Consider the following 11,059-nt stretch of genomic DNA (forward strand, 5'->3'; position numbering starts at 1 on the left):
GCTAAAACCCTAGAACAAACCTAATTGAGCCACTTAAGTAGAAAGGAAGAAATGGGTAAATAGGACCATGAAAACATGGAATCATGGCTTAGGCCAATTGTTAAAGTTGAAATACACTAACTAAACTACAATAATTGTTATAAAAGTTTGGCCAAAATAGTTTATTAAAAACCCAAAAAAGGCCCTCCAAGTGGAAGCTCTCTAGGGGGAATCTGAAATTCAGATTTCTGAATTTCAGCCTTCACCTAGAACTTGAGCGTTCACCTTAATCCCTAGCTCAAATCCTTAAGTCCCCATTGACAAATTTGTTCTTAACTAACCCCTTTGCAACGTGTGTGAAGATGGCATCGAGATGCGTGCCCTAGACACATCAAACCTGGGATTGTCTCTTGGAGTTCAGCAGTGAGACAAACCCAACTTCATCCCTCCATATCTCTTGATCCAGTCAGCGAAACCCATAAGCCTCCACACACAAACGACAAAGGAATGTCAGGGGAAGAGATCTCTCAACGGGGTCATGGCTATAATCGCAAAGATTTGGAGCCAATCCGCGCTTGAACATGACCTCTCTCTGCGCTGCCTCGTGCTCAACGTCGTGCCCAGGCGCCAGAGCGCGCACTGGCGCTCGCCCGCGCACACTCTGAGCGTGTGTCAGAGCCACCCCTCGACCATGCTCGCCGACGCCTTTAAGACCACCCCAGACGCGCCTCACCTCACTCCGCACTCACCCTCGCTGGCCAGACACCACCCTTAGCTCCAGCAAGCTCTGCGCCAACCGCCCGAGCCACCCGAGCGCCGGCCACCATGGCCAGCCTTTTCCAGAGACCTTCAGCCTCAACCGAGCCCTTGGACAGCTTCCCCGAAGAGCTGTGAAGCTTCTCCAAGCAAGAATCGAGGCCCCGTCTCACAGGGACTGCAAAAATCATCATCGCCGGACTTCGGTCACCCACAGCCATGCGTAGACCGAGCAATCCGATGAGCCATTCTCCAATTCCTCGCACCCATGTCTTCCTTGACCTCTAGTGGAGCTCACTGACCAATTCAATTGAACTTTACTGCCTTGGTTAGGCCGGAGCCCTCGCCGCCGACGAGCTCCCCCGCCTGCGCGCGTGGACCGACCTGCTCCGACCATCCCTGGAGACGATCCGCACGTCGACGTGACCGTCAAGACCTCCCCTACACCCTCGACCACTTCACCGGAGCAATCTCGCCGCCGGTAAGCCCCTCCGCCCTTTCCTTCGCCGCGGCTACTGTTTCATTATGGGAAGGACAGCGGGATTGATTTAGCGGAACCTTAGGGAGTTTTCTGCTTAGTCAGAGACTCATGTGAATAGTAACCCGAGGACTCGTCTGCAAGAAAACTTAGAAACCTTCACCAGGGACTCTGATGTGAAACCTTTTTCCTTTAACCATTTCTGTTTATTCTTTTTAAATGAGCAGAGAACTTAGGAAATTCATATCTTGAGAAATATTTAACCATATTTAGTCAAAACAATTTTGCTAGATTCCAAATAAAATGAACTATTGAACAAAAATACTGAACCCTATGCTTTCTGTATTAAATTTTAGAGTTTGGAGTTAAATAAGGAAACTGCCCAAACCTTATTTAAATGAAGAAAAATAGAAATACTCCTATGCTAGACTTAAGAAAATTTGTAGAACTACAAACCCATCTTAGGCACTATTTAAAAATACTGAGCCCCCCAGTATACAAGTTTAACCCAAGTTTTGCTATTAAAGACCATATCTGTCCAAAACTTAAGAAATTAAGAAAAGCAATAGAAAATAATGAATAGAGGATAAACATATTTTTCCTAGTCTACTTAAATAATGAGGAACCTAGGAAAAATACAAAGAAACCTAGTCCAGAACAAATCCAAGGTTTATTTATTTATTAGGCACCAATAAATCCAGAAAGGCCATACTTAAAAATATAAGGACCATTTCAAAATTGGTAAGGAAAATTCAGTAGACTCCTAACTACTAGAACACCACTACAAAAATAATAAACACCACATCCCATCATCATAAGTGGGATGAACAATTAAAACTTGATTTTTGCCATATTCTAATTAAATCCTAATAAAAATCTAAACTTATGCAACAATAGGCAATTTAATTTTTACCCAGCTATTAATAAAGTAGAACACCAGAGGAAAATACAAAACCTATTCAAAAGTATGAGGTAACACCCATTAACCCTACCCCATGAAAAAGGCCATATATTCCATGAATTTCTACCACCCTTGCCCTTAAGCAAAAAGTTGTCAAATTCTAGAATGATTGCTCTTGCACAAAGAAGAAGATAGGAAAAATTAGAAATCTGTTGTTTGATATTTTTCAAGTATAGTGGTAGTAGAAAGCACCCCATTAGCCAAAATCTTTAGAAAATCATAGCAAAATAACCAATAAGTATTAGTGGCTAAAATTTGGTACAAAGTCATGTTATTATCCCAAGATGACAGCAAACATAAGCCTTAGAGAATAACCTACTGTTAAAGGAGAGTTGTAGTTCAAAGCACCCCCTCTGCCCTAAAACTTGATAATTTTGTATAGAGAGAACCCTTCACTTTTTAAGCCCCAATTTTTGAGACAGAGAGTTATACACCAGTGAGAATCCACTATAATTTTTGCAGAAGTTTTGGAAATGTATAAAACTAGCTTGTAGTTCAAACCCACCTTAAGAGCATAAAAGAAAAAGGAAAGGGAGAGATAAATCAGAAAGATGAATAAATCTCACCCCAATGAATTCAGCTAGGAATCTTATTAAAGCTTCACTAAGACATGAAAAGGAAAATCAGAGGAACACTAAAAATAGTCTGACCATTCAGTAATCAAACTTGACCTTAATTTACTAAGTATACCACAGAAACCTCTAGTAGCAAGATTAAGCTCTACCTTATTTATTTAGTCATTCACCATACAATTTTAATTTCTAAAATTGCATATCATGCCATACATATATCTTATTCATTGCATTCATTAGATTGCAACCTCGCTGACGGAGAGTACATGCTCATTCCTAAGCAAGGAGCTGTCCACGAGGAAGATTAGGAGCCAGCTCCCGATCCTGCCATCGAGGATCTCCCCGCAGCCCCAGCAATTGAAGGCAAGCCCCGGTTTTATGCATAACCAATTTATATATGCTACTTTACTACACTTAATGTTTCTAGGCTTGTAATGTGCACTTAAGTGTAGGAGTTGCTTGAAACCCTTAGTTGCATGAATTCAGGATTCCTTTTTGAGATGGATACTAGTATGTTAGGTCGAGTAGCTGCTTTGCTGATTAGGATCTCTGTAGAAGTCGAGTGATTTTTCTAGCACTCGCACGAGGTCAAGAATTGATTGTATTCATCTTGATAACGGGATCTATGATGGTCTATGGACTTGGATCTAGGGTGGATGCCTTGTCCATGAGAAGGGAAAAGGTTAAGGATTAATGTGTGGATACCTGAGTCAAGCATTTGAAAGTACTAAACACATGTCGGGAAATATGGTAACCGGTAAACCTAGTACCTGAGTGAAGCTGGGCGCGTACTTTACCCCTCGCTCGTCTTGAGACTGGGTCTCCCATGCTAGCTATGGTGGGTACAAGTGCGGTCACTGCACGGCGGCAGCCGAGGTTAGTGGAGAATTGTATGCCAAGGCAGTGAGTCTTGGCCGCGAACGGGGAATCAATGGGGACGGCTGACGTGTGTGGGGATGTAGTGCCCCTACATGTAGTGTGTTTAGGTTTACCTTGCAAGGTTAAAAACTCGATCCGAATCGTCTGCTTCTCGCAGCTAATGAGACTGTGATATGACCACGCCATTAAGCAACATGTAACAACCCCCAAGTCATACTACATCAACTCAAGTACAACCAACATCATCACCAACCCAAGTCTTTGATGGACCAATTACACGTAGCCGAGCTAAGAAGCTACAGCAAGAGGTGCACGCGCTACTTTATGAATTTCATTTAAACACTAATGAGAATTTTATGCTACCTAAGTCGTGTATGTTGACATTACTTAGGTTCACCAAAGAGGAAGGACAAAACATATCAAGAGCGAATCAGCAAGAAGAGCTATATCCGAGTCAGTCTAGCGCAACAGAACCGTCCAGAAGAAACAGTCATATCTTTTGATTCCCAAAAGCTATGAAGGCCCATAAGTACTTTTTGGAAAGCTCTTGAAGTCTAGATTCCAATGCTTCTAAAGCCGACTTAACCACATCTACCAGAAAGGCAGCCGACCTACTTTAGTGCCGACTGGTCAGAAGGTCAACAGTCAGCTTGATGACCAAGTTTTCGTATTAAACTGCATCATTCTACGAAGTTTCATTAAGCATGCTATATATGGTGAGAAAGCTTATCAAGTTAGCTTTCCAATGCAACCAGTCCCACGTTATTTGAAGATTCCTAGAAGAAGTTATTGTCAAAATACTGAAGACTGCGCAGAAGTCAAACAGCCACACGGAAATCAACTCTGCAGATCTCCGAAGAGGCCCCTTCACATTAGCTCGTGAAAATACTTTTGTTTTGTGTTTATACCTCGCTAAGGCTGGTTGTTACTAGTATAAATACCCCCCTATGTCTATGATGTAAGGCAGCTTATGATAATCTAAAACAGAACCCCTTTGTTCAGCTGTGTGCTAACAAATATTGAGAGTGATCTCTACCCCTTTGCTCTTATGAATTCCTTCGCGGGATTGCAGAAGCGGCGGCTTCATCCGCTCCCAATTGGTGCTCCTACTCCCTTCGAGGTCTCCTCGATTGATTGTAGGTTGTGTTGGTTGGTTCTTTGAGAGTGTGGTTGGGCGAATCCTCGATTCAGGCTGCCGGTTAAAGACGGTGGTTGGCTTCGAGTTTTATTTGTCAGGTTGCACTAGTTATTGCTGCTTACAGCAAGTTATCTTGGCTTCTTTGAAGCTAGTTATCTGAAGATTGATCCTACGTCGTGAAGATCGGGCATCGTGACACATCATCTGGTATCAAAGCCTCAGTTGCCACGGTAGGACTCTTTACCCTTAGCTACATATATTTTGTGTTCGTCCTATCCACCAAAAAGCCATAAAATATTTTTGTCATAGCCCTTTGTTTCAATCTGTTATTACAGTGAGTTTTGTTAAGTTTCCGTCCTTAGAGTCTTTGTTTAGTTGCTAGTCACTCTATCCTTTGTATTCCCTTTGAGCCTCTTATATATATCTGAAAATATCCACAAAAAGAAAAATCTGAAAACTCTCATCATTTCCTTCGCGTTAACTTTGATCCTATTTAAGTTATAGCTGCTGGTTGAGTTCTTTGTTAAGTATTATAAAGTGTGCAATATCATATCAGATCTCTGTGTTTAGTTCTATAAAAAAAGGAGTATCAAAAAAAAGAGAAGAAAGAAAAGTACCAAAGAAAAGTGTTGAACAAGATTGTGAAAGAAAAGTAGAACAATCAGTTTGTTTATGTGCACAAGTGCTGAAAATTTTATCAAGTTGTTCAACCAGTTTGCTATTGTCATTTGGTGCAAAATTTTGGTTGGATCTGATTGCAACACTTGCATTTCAATCATACTCCTTGTCTGCATCAAATCTGAAATTTCTTACGCGTGTGTTTGATCTATTTACATCACTCGTATCTTGTGGTCAGCACTAGGCAGGGAACTTCTAGTCGGATGGTTATTTAACTTAACAACTAGAATTCAGATTGTATCCCTTGTTTATTAATCCCCACCAAGCTCCACATATAAGCCATCGTAATCGGTACTCTGGTCTTGTATTCGCTTAACCACCACTTTCTTGTTACCACCACACATTTTCTTGCAACCCGCAGGGAACTCATAAGAGCTTTGGTTGGTAAGAGTGGTGAGGTTGTGAGATTCTATATAGCTTCATATTCCACCTATATTTGTTGCCTTGTTGCCACTAACTTCGCAGGAAGATGGATCCCAACGTTGAGATTGAAGAATGTGTCACCCTGATACAATTCAATGAGCTCAAACAAAGCATAGAAGCCAAGCAAGATCTATTGGCACAAGATCTTCAGACACTTATGGCTGAAATCAGAGGTCGTCGTCGACTCCCCGACGGTGTAAGAAACCATGATGAAGATGGGGAAGAAGATGAAGGAAATTATTCTAGAAGAGCAAGTGAACATGGGAGGAGAAATCAAGGTGCTACATATGGTAGAGGAAGAGGCCGGAATCGAAGAAATAATGACAATGAAGAATCTGAATTTGGGGATGATCAGTCTCAACATCGCTATGGTCGTCGTCATCATAGAGGTGTCAACCAAGAAGAGAGATTTGGGAAACTTAAGTTTACCATGCCAAAATTTGATGGTAGATCTGATCCTGAAGATTATTTCACATGGGAATTGAAAGTGGAGAAAATCTTCCGTCTACATAATTATTCAGAGGAGAAGAAACTTGCAATGGCATCTCTTGAGTTTGAAGGATATGCTCTGATTTGGTGGGAGCAACTTCTTCGTGATCGTGAAGAAGATGGAGAGGACCCTATTATTACTTGGCAAGAGATGAAGCGAGAAATGAGAATTCGTTTTGTGCCGAAGCATTATCGGCGTGATCTTTTTGATAAATTGCAGAATTTGAGGCAAGGAAGTTTCTCTGTTGAGGAGTACTATAAGGAGATGGAGAAGGCCATGATTAGAGCCAATGTGTATGAAGACGAAGAGCAAACCATTGCACGTTTCATGTCTGGGTTACACCGCAACATTCAGCGTATTGTTGAGTTTCAGCCGTACCAAAGTCTTATTGATTTGGTACATCAAGCCACCAAAGCTGAACGCCAGCTGCAACAAGATGCTAAGAACAGCAAGCCCTTGTCATATGGTGCACGAACCATGACTGGAGGAAGCAAATCGATCTCAAGGTTTACTGCTGCATCCTCAGTGACAAAAGGTTCAACTGGGGGCTTGCGATCCAATATTCAAGGCAATTCTAGTGGAAAGAATGGTGCTGCTCCAAACACGAGTTATAAACCAGCAGCCTCCACTTCAACATCAGTGGGTTCAACAGCCAAGAGTAGTGGTATTTAGTGTTTCAAGTGTGGAGGTCGTGGTCATGTCATAAAGGAGTGTCCAAATAATCGTGTGATCCTTGTGACTGATGATGGAGAATATACATTAGCGAGTGAAGAGGAAGCTGAAGCAGGAAATGAAGATGACATTGATAAATCTGAAGAACATACGGGATGTGAATTTGAGCGTGGTACTACTCTTGTGGTTACACAAATCTTGAGTGTTCAAATGAAAGAAGCTGAAATTGGACAACGACATAATCTTTTTCAAACGCGAGCCAAAGTGCAAGACAAAGTAGTAAAGGTGATTATTGATGGAGGGAGCTGCCATAATCTTGCAAGTCGTGAGATGGTTGAAAAGCTTGGTTTGAAGTTGCAGCGACACCCTCATCCATATCATGTCCAATGGCTGAATGAATCGGGAGATATCAAGATTGGTTATAAGGTGAAAGTTCTGTTCAAGATTGGAGAGTATGTTGACACAGTGGAGTGCGATGTTGCACCCATGTCTGTGTGTCACATGCTGCTAGGAAGACCTTGGCAATATGACCGATATTCTTAGCATTGTGGAAGAACAAATCAATACACGCTAGATCTGAAAGGGAGAAAGTTTGTACTCAAGCCTATGACCCCTCAACAAATCATGGCTGAACATTTACAAAAGAAAACTGAAATTAGTGCAGCAAGTATAGGAGGAGAAGAGCAAAAGAAATTGAGTGCCATCCACAATTCGGTGAGTGAGTGCTACAAGCCAAATTCCAAAGATAAAAAGAAGGAAGAGGGAGAACATCTAGTTATGCTAGCCACAAAATCTGAGCTGAGAGAAGTGAGGAACAACCCATATCAAGTGCTCTTTGTACTTGTGAACAAAGATGTTTTGATTTCTCCTAACGACATAACATCTCTTCCTAGTGTTGTGGCTGATCTTTTGCAGGACTTTGAAGACGTGTTTCCACAAGAAACACCGGCTGGACTACCTCCAATTCGAGGGATTGAGCATCAAATCGATCTTATTCCAGGGGCTGCACTTCCTAACCGTCCACCATATCGAACCAATCCTGAAGAAACTAAGGAAATACAAAGGCAAGTACAAGAACTTCTTGATAAAGGTTTTGTTCGTGAAAGCTTAAGCCCTTGTGCTGTTCCTGTGATTTTAGTACCTAAGAAAGATGGATCTTGGAGGATGTGTGTTGATTGTAGAGCTATAAGTAATATTACCGTTCGCTATCGCCATCCTATTCCACGACTAGATGATATGCTTGATGAATTAAGTGGTTCCACAATTTTTACTAAAATTGATTTGAGAAGTGGATACCATCAAATAAGAATGAAAACTGGAGATGAATGGAAGACTGCATTTAAAACAAAATTTGGGTTGTATGAATGGTTAGTAATGCCCTTTGGGTTGACTAATGCTCCTAGTACTTTTATGAGATTAATGAACCATGTCTTAAGAACTTTCATTGGAAAATTTGTTGTTGTCTACTTCGATGATATTCTAATTTACAGCAAGTCTTTTAATGAACATGTGAAACACATTCGACAAGTTTTAGATGAGCTTAGAAAGGAGAAATTATTTGCTAATCTTGAGAAGTGCAGTTTTTGCACAGACCATGTTGTGTTTCTTGGCTTTGTTGTTTCAGCAAAGGGAATAGAGGTGGATGAATCCAAGGTGAAAGCCATCAAGGATTGGCCAGCTCCAACGAATGTAAGTCAAGTAAGAAGTTTTCATGGTCTTGCTGGTTTTTATAGAAGATTTGTGCGAGATTTCAGTACCATCGCTTCTCCTTTAAATGAATTGACAAAGAAAGGTGTTGAATTTAAATGGGGAAACTCACAAGAAGATGCTTTTCAAGAATTGAAGAAACGTTTGACTGAAGCACCTGTACTTATTCTTCCTGATTTCACTAAAACTTTTGAAGTAGAATGTGATGCTAGTGGGATTGGGATAGGAGGAGTTTTAATGCAACAAGGAAAACCTATAGCATATTTTAGTGAAAAATTGGGAGGTGCTCAATTAAATTATTCTGTGTATGACAAAGAATTGTATGCTTTGGTCCGAGCGCTTGAAACATGGCAGCACTACTTATGGCCAAAAGAGTTTGTTATTCATTCCGATCATGAAGCTTTGAAGTATTTGAAAGGGCAAGCCAAACTAAACCGTCGCCATGCCAAATGGGTTGAGTTTATCGAAACATTTCCATACATTGTGAAATATAAGAAAGGTAAGGACAATGTGGTCGCTGATGCCTTGTCTCGAAGGAATGTGTTGTTGAATCAACTAGAGGTAAAAGTTTTGGGTCTTGAAAATTTGAAAGAAATGTGTAATGATGATCCTGAATTTTCAGAACCATACAATCATTGTAAAGATGGAAAAGGTTGGGAAAAATATCATATACATGATGGATTTTTGTTTAGAGCTAACAAACTTTGTGTACCAAATTCTTCGGTTAGATTGCTTTTATTGCAGGAGTCACATGAAGGCGGTCTAACAGGTCATTTTGGACAAAAGAAGACTTTTGAAATGCTCAGTGATCATTTCTATTGGCCCAAGATGAGGAGAGACGTCATCAGATTTGTGGAGCATTGTGTCACCTGTCACAAAGCTAAGTCAAAATTGAACCCTCATGGTTTATATACTCCTTTACCCGCTCCTAAAATTCCTTGGGAAGACATAAGCATGGATTTTGTTTTAGGACTGCCGATGACTCGAAAAAAGAGAGATTCTATTTTTGTTGTGGTTGATAGATTTTCAAAAATGGCTCATTTCATTCCATGCAACAAGAGCGACGATGCTTCACATGTTGCTAATTTGTTTTTCAGAGAAATCGTGAGACTACATGGAGTGACCAAGACCATCGTATCTGACCGTGATGTGAAGTTTGTGAGCTATTTTTGGAAAACATTGTGGGCAAAGCTTGGGACTAAACTTTTGTTCTCCACCACATGCCACCCCCAAACTGATGGCCAAACTGAAGTGGTGAATCGTACATTGTCAATGCTGCTGTGAACAATGGTAAAGAAGAACTTGAAGGATTGGGAGGAATGTTTGCCACACGTGGAGTTTGCTTATAATAGGGCAGTACATTCTACAACTAATTTATGCCCCTTCGAAATTGTATATGGGTTTAAACCTATTGCTCCCATAGATTTGTTGCCCCTTCCATTGCAGGAAAGAACCAATATGGAAGCTTCCAAGCGTGCTGCATATATAAAAAAGATACATGAGAAGACCAAGGAAGCAATTGAGCTCAAAGCAGTGCGCAAGGCTGCAAGTATGAACAAGCATAGGAAGAAAGTGTTATTTGAGCCGGGGGACTTGGTTTGGATTCACTTGCGCAAGGAGCGTTTTCCTGATCAGCGCAAATCCAAATTGATGCCACGAGGGGATGGTCCATTTCGTGTTCTTGCCAAGATCAATGATAATGCATACAAGATAGATCTTCCACCAAGCTATGGCGTGAGCAACACGTTCAATGTTGCTGACCTCTTACCATATACAAGCGAAGACATTTCAGAGTCGAGGACGACTCCTTTTCAAGTGGAGGAGGATGATATGACCACGCCATTAAGCAACATGTTACAACCCCCAAGTCATACTACATCAACTCAAGTACAACCAACATCATCACCAACCCAAGTCTTTGATGGACCAATTACACGTAGCCGAGCTAAGAAGCTACAGCAAGAGGTGCACGCGCCACTTTATGAATTTCATTTAAACACTAATGAGAATTTTATGCTACCTAAGTCGTGTATGTTGATATTACTTAGGTTCACCAAAGAGGAAGGACAAAACATATCAAGAGCGAATCAGCAAGAAGAGTTATATCTGAGTCAGTCCAGCGCAACAGAACCGTCCAGAAGAAACAGTCATATCTTTTGATTCCCAAAAGCTATGAAGGCCCATAAGTACTTTTTGGAAAGCTCTTGAAGTCTAGTTTCCAATGCTTCTAAGGTCAACAGTCAGCTTGATGACCAAGTTTTCGTATTAAACTGCATCATTCTACGAAGTTTCATTAAGCATGCTATATATGGTGAGAAAGCTTATC

At 41.0% G+C, this 11,059-nt stretch overlaps 1 pseudogene; it reads left to right on the forward strand.

The window, feature by feature from the left end:
- The first annotated feature begins 6,384 nt into the window (after window positions 1-6,384).
- On the forward strand, window positions 6,385-10,446 carry LOC109945280 (uncharacterized; annotated as a pseudogene).
- Window positions 10,447-11,059: the final 613 nt, after the last annotated feature.

Source organism: Zea mays, chromosome 3 (assembly GCF_902167145.1).
Source record: "Zea mays cultivar B73 chromosome 3, Zm-B73-REFERENCE-NAM-5.0, whole genome shotgun sequence".
NCBI lineage: Eukaryota > Viridiplantae > Streptophyta > Magnoliopsida > Poales > Poaceae > Zea > Zea mays.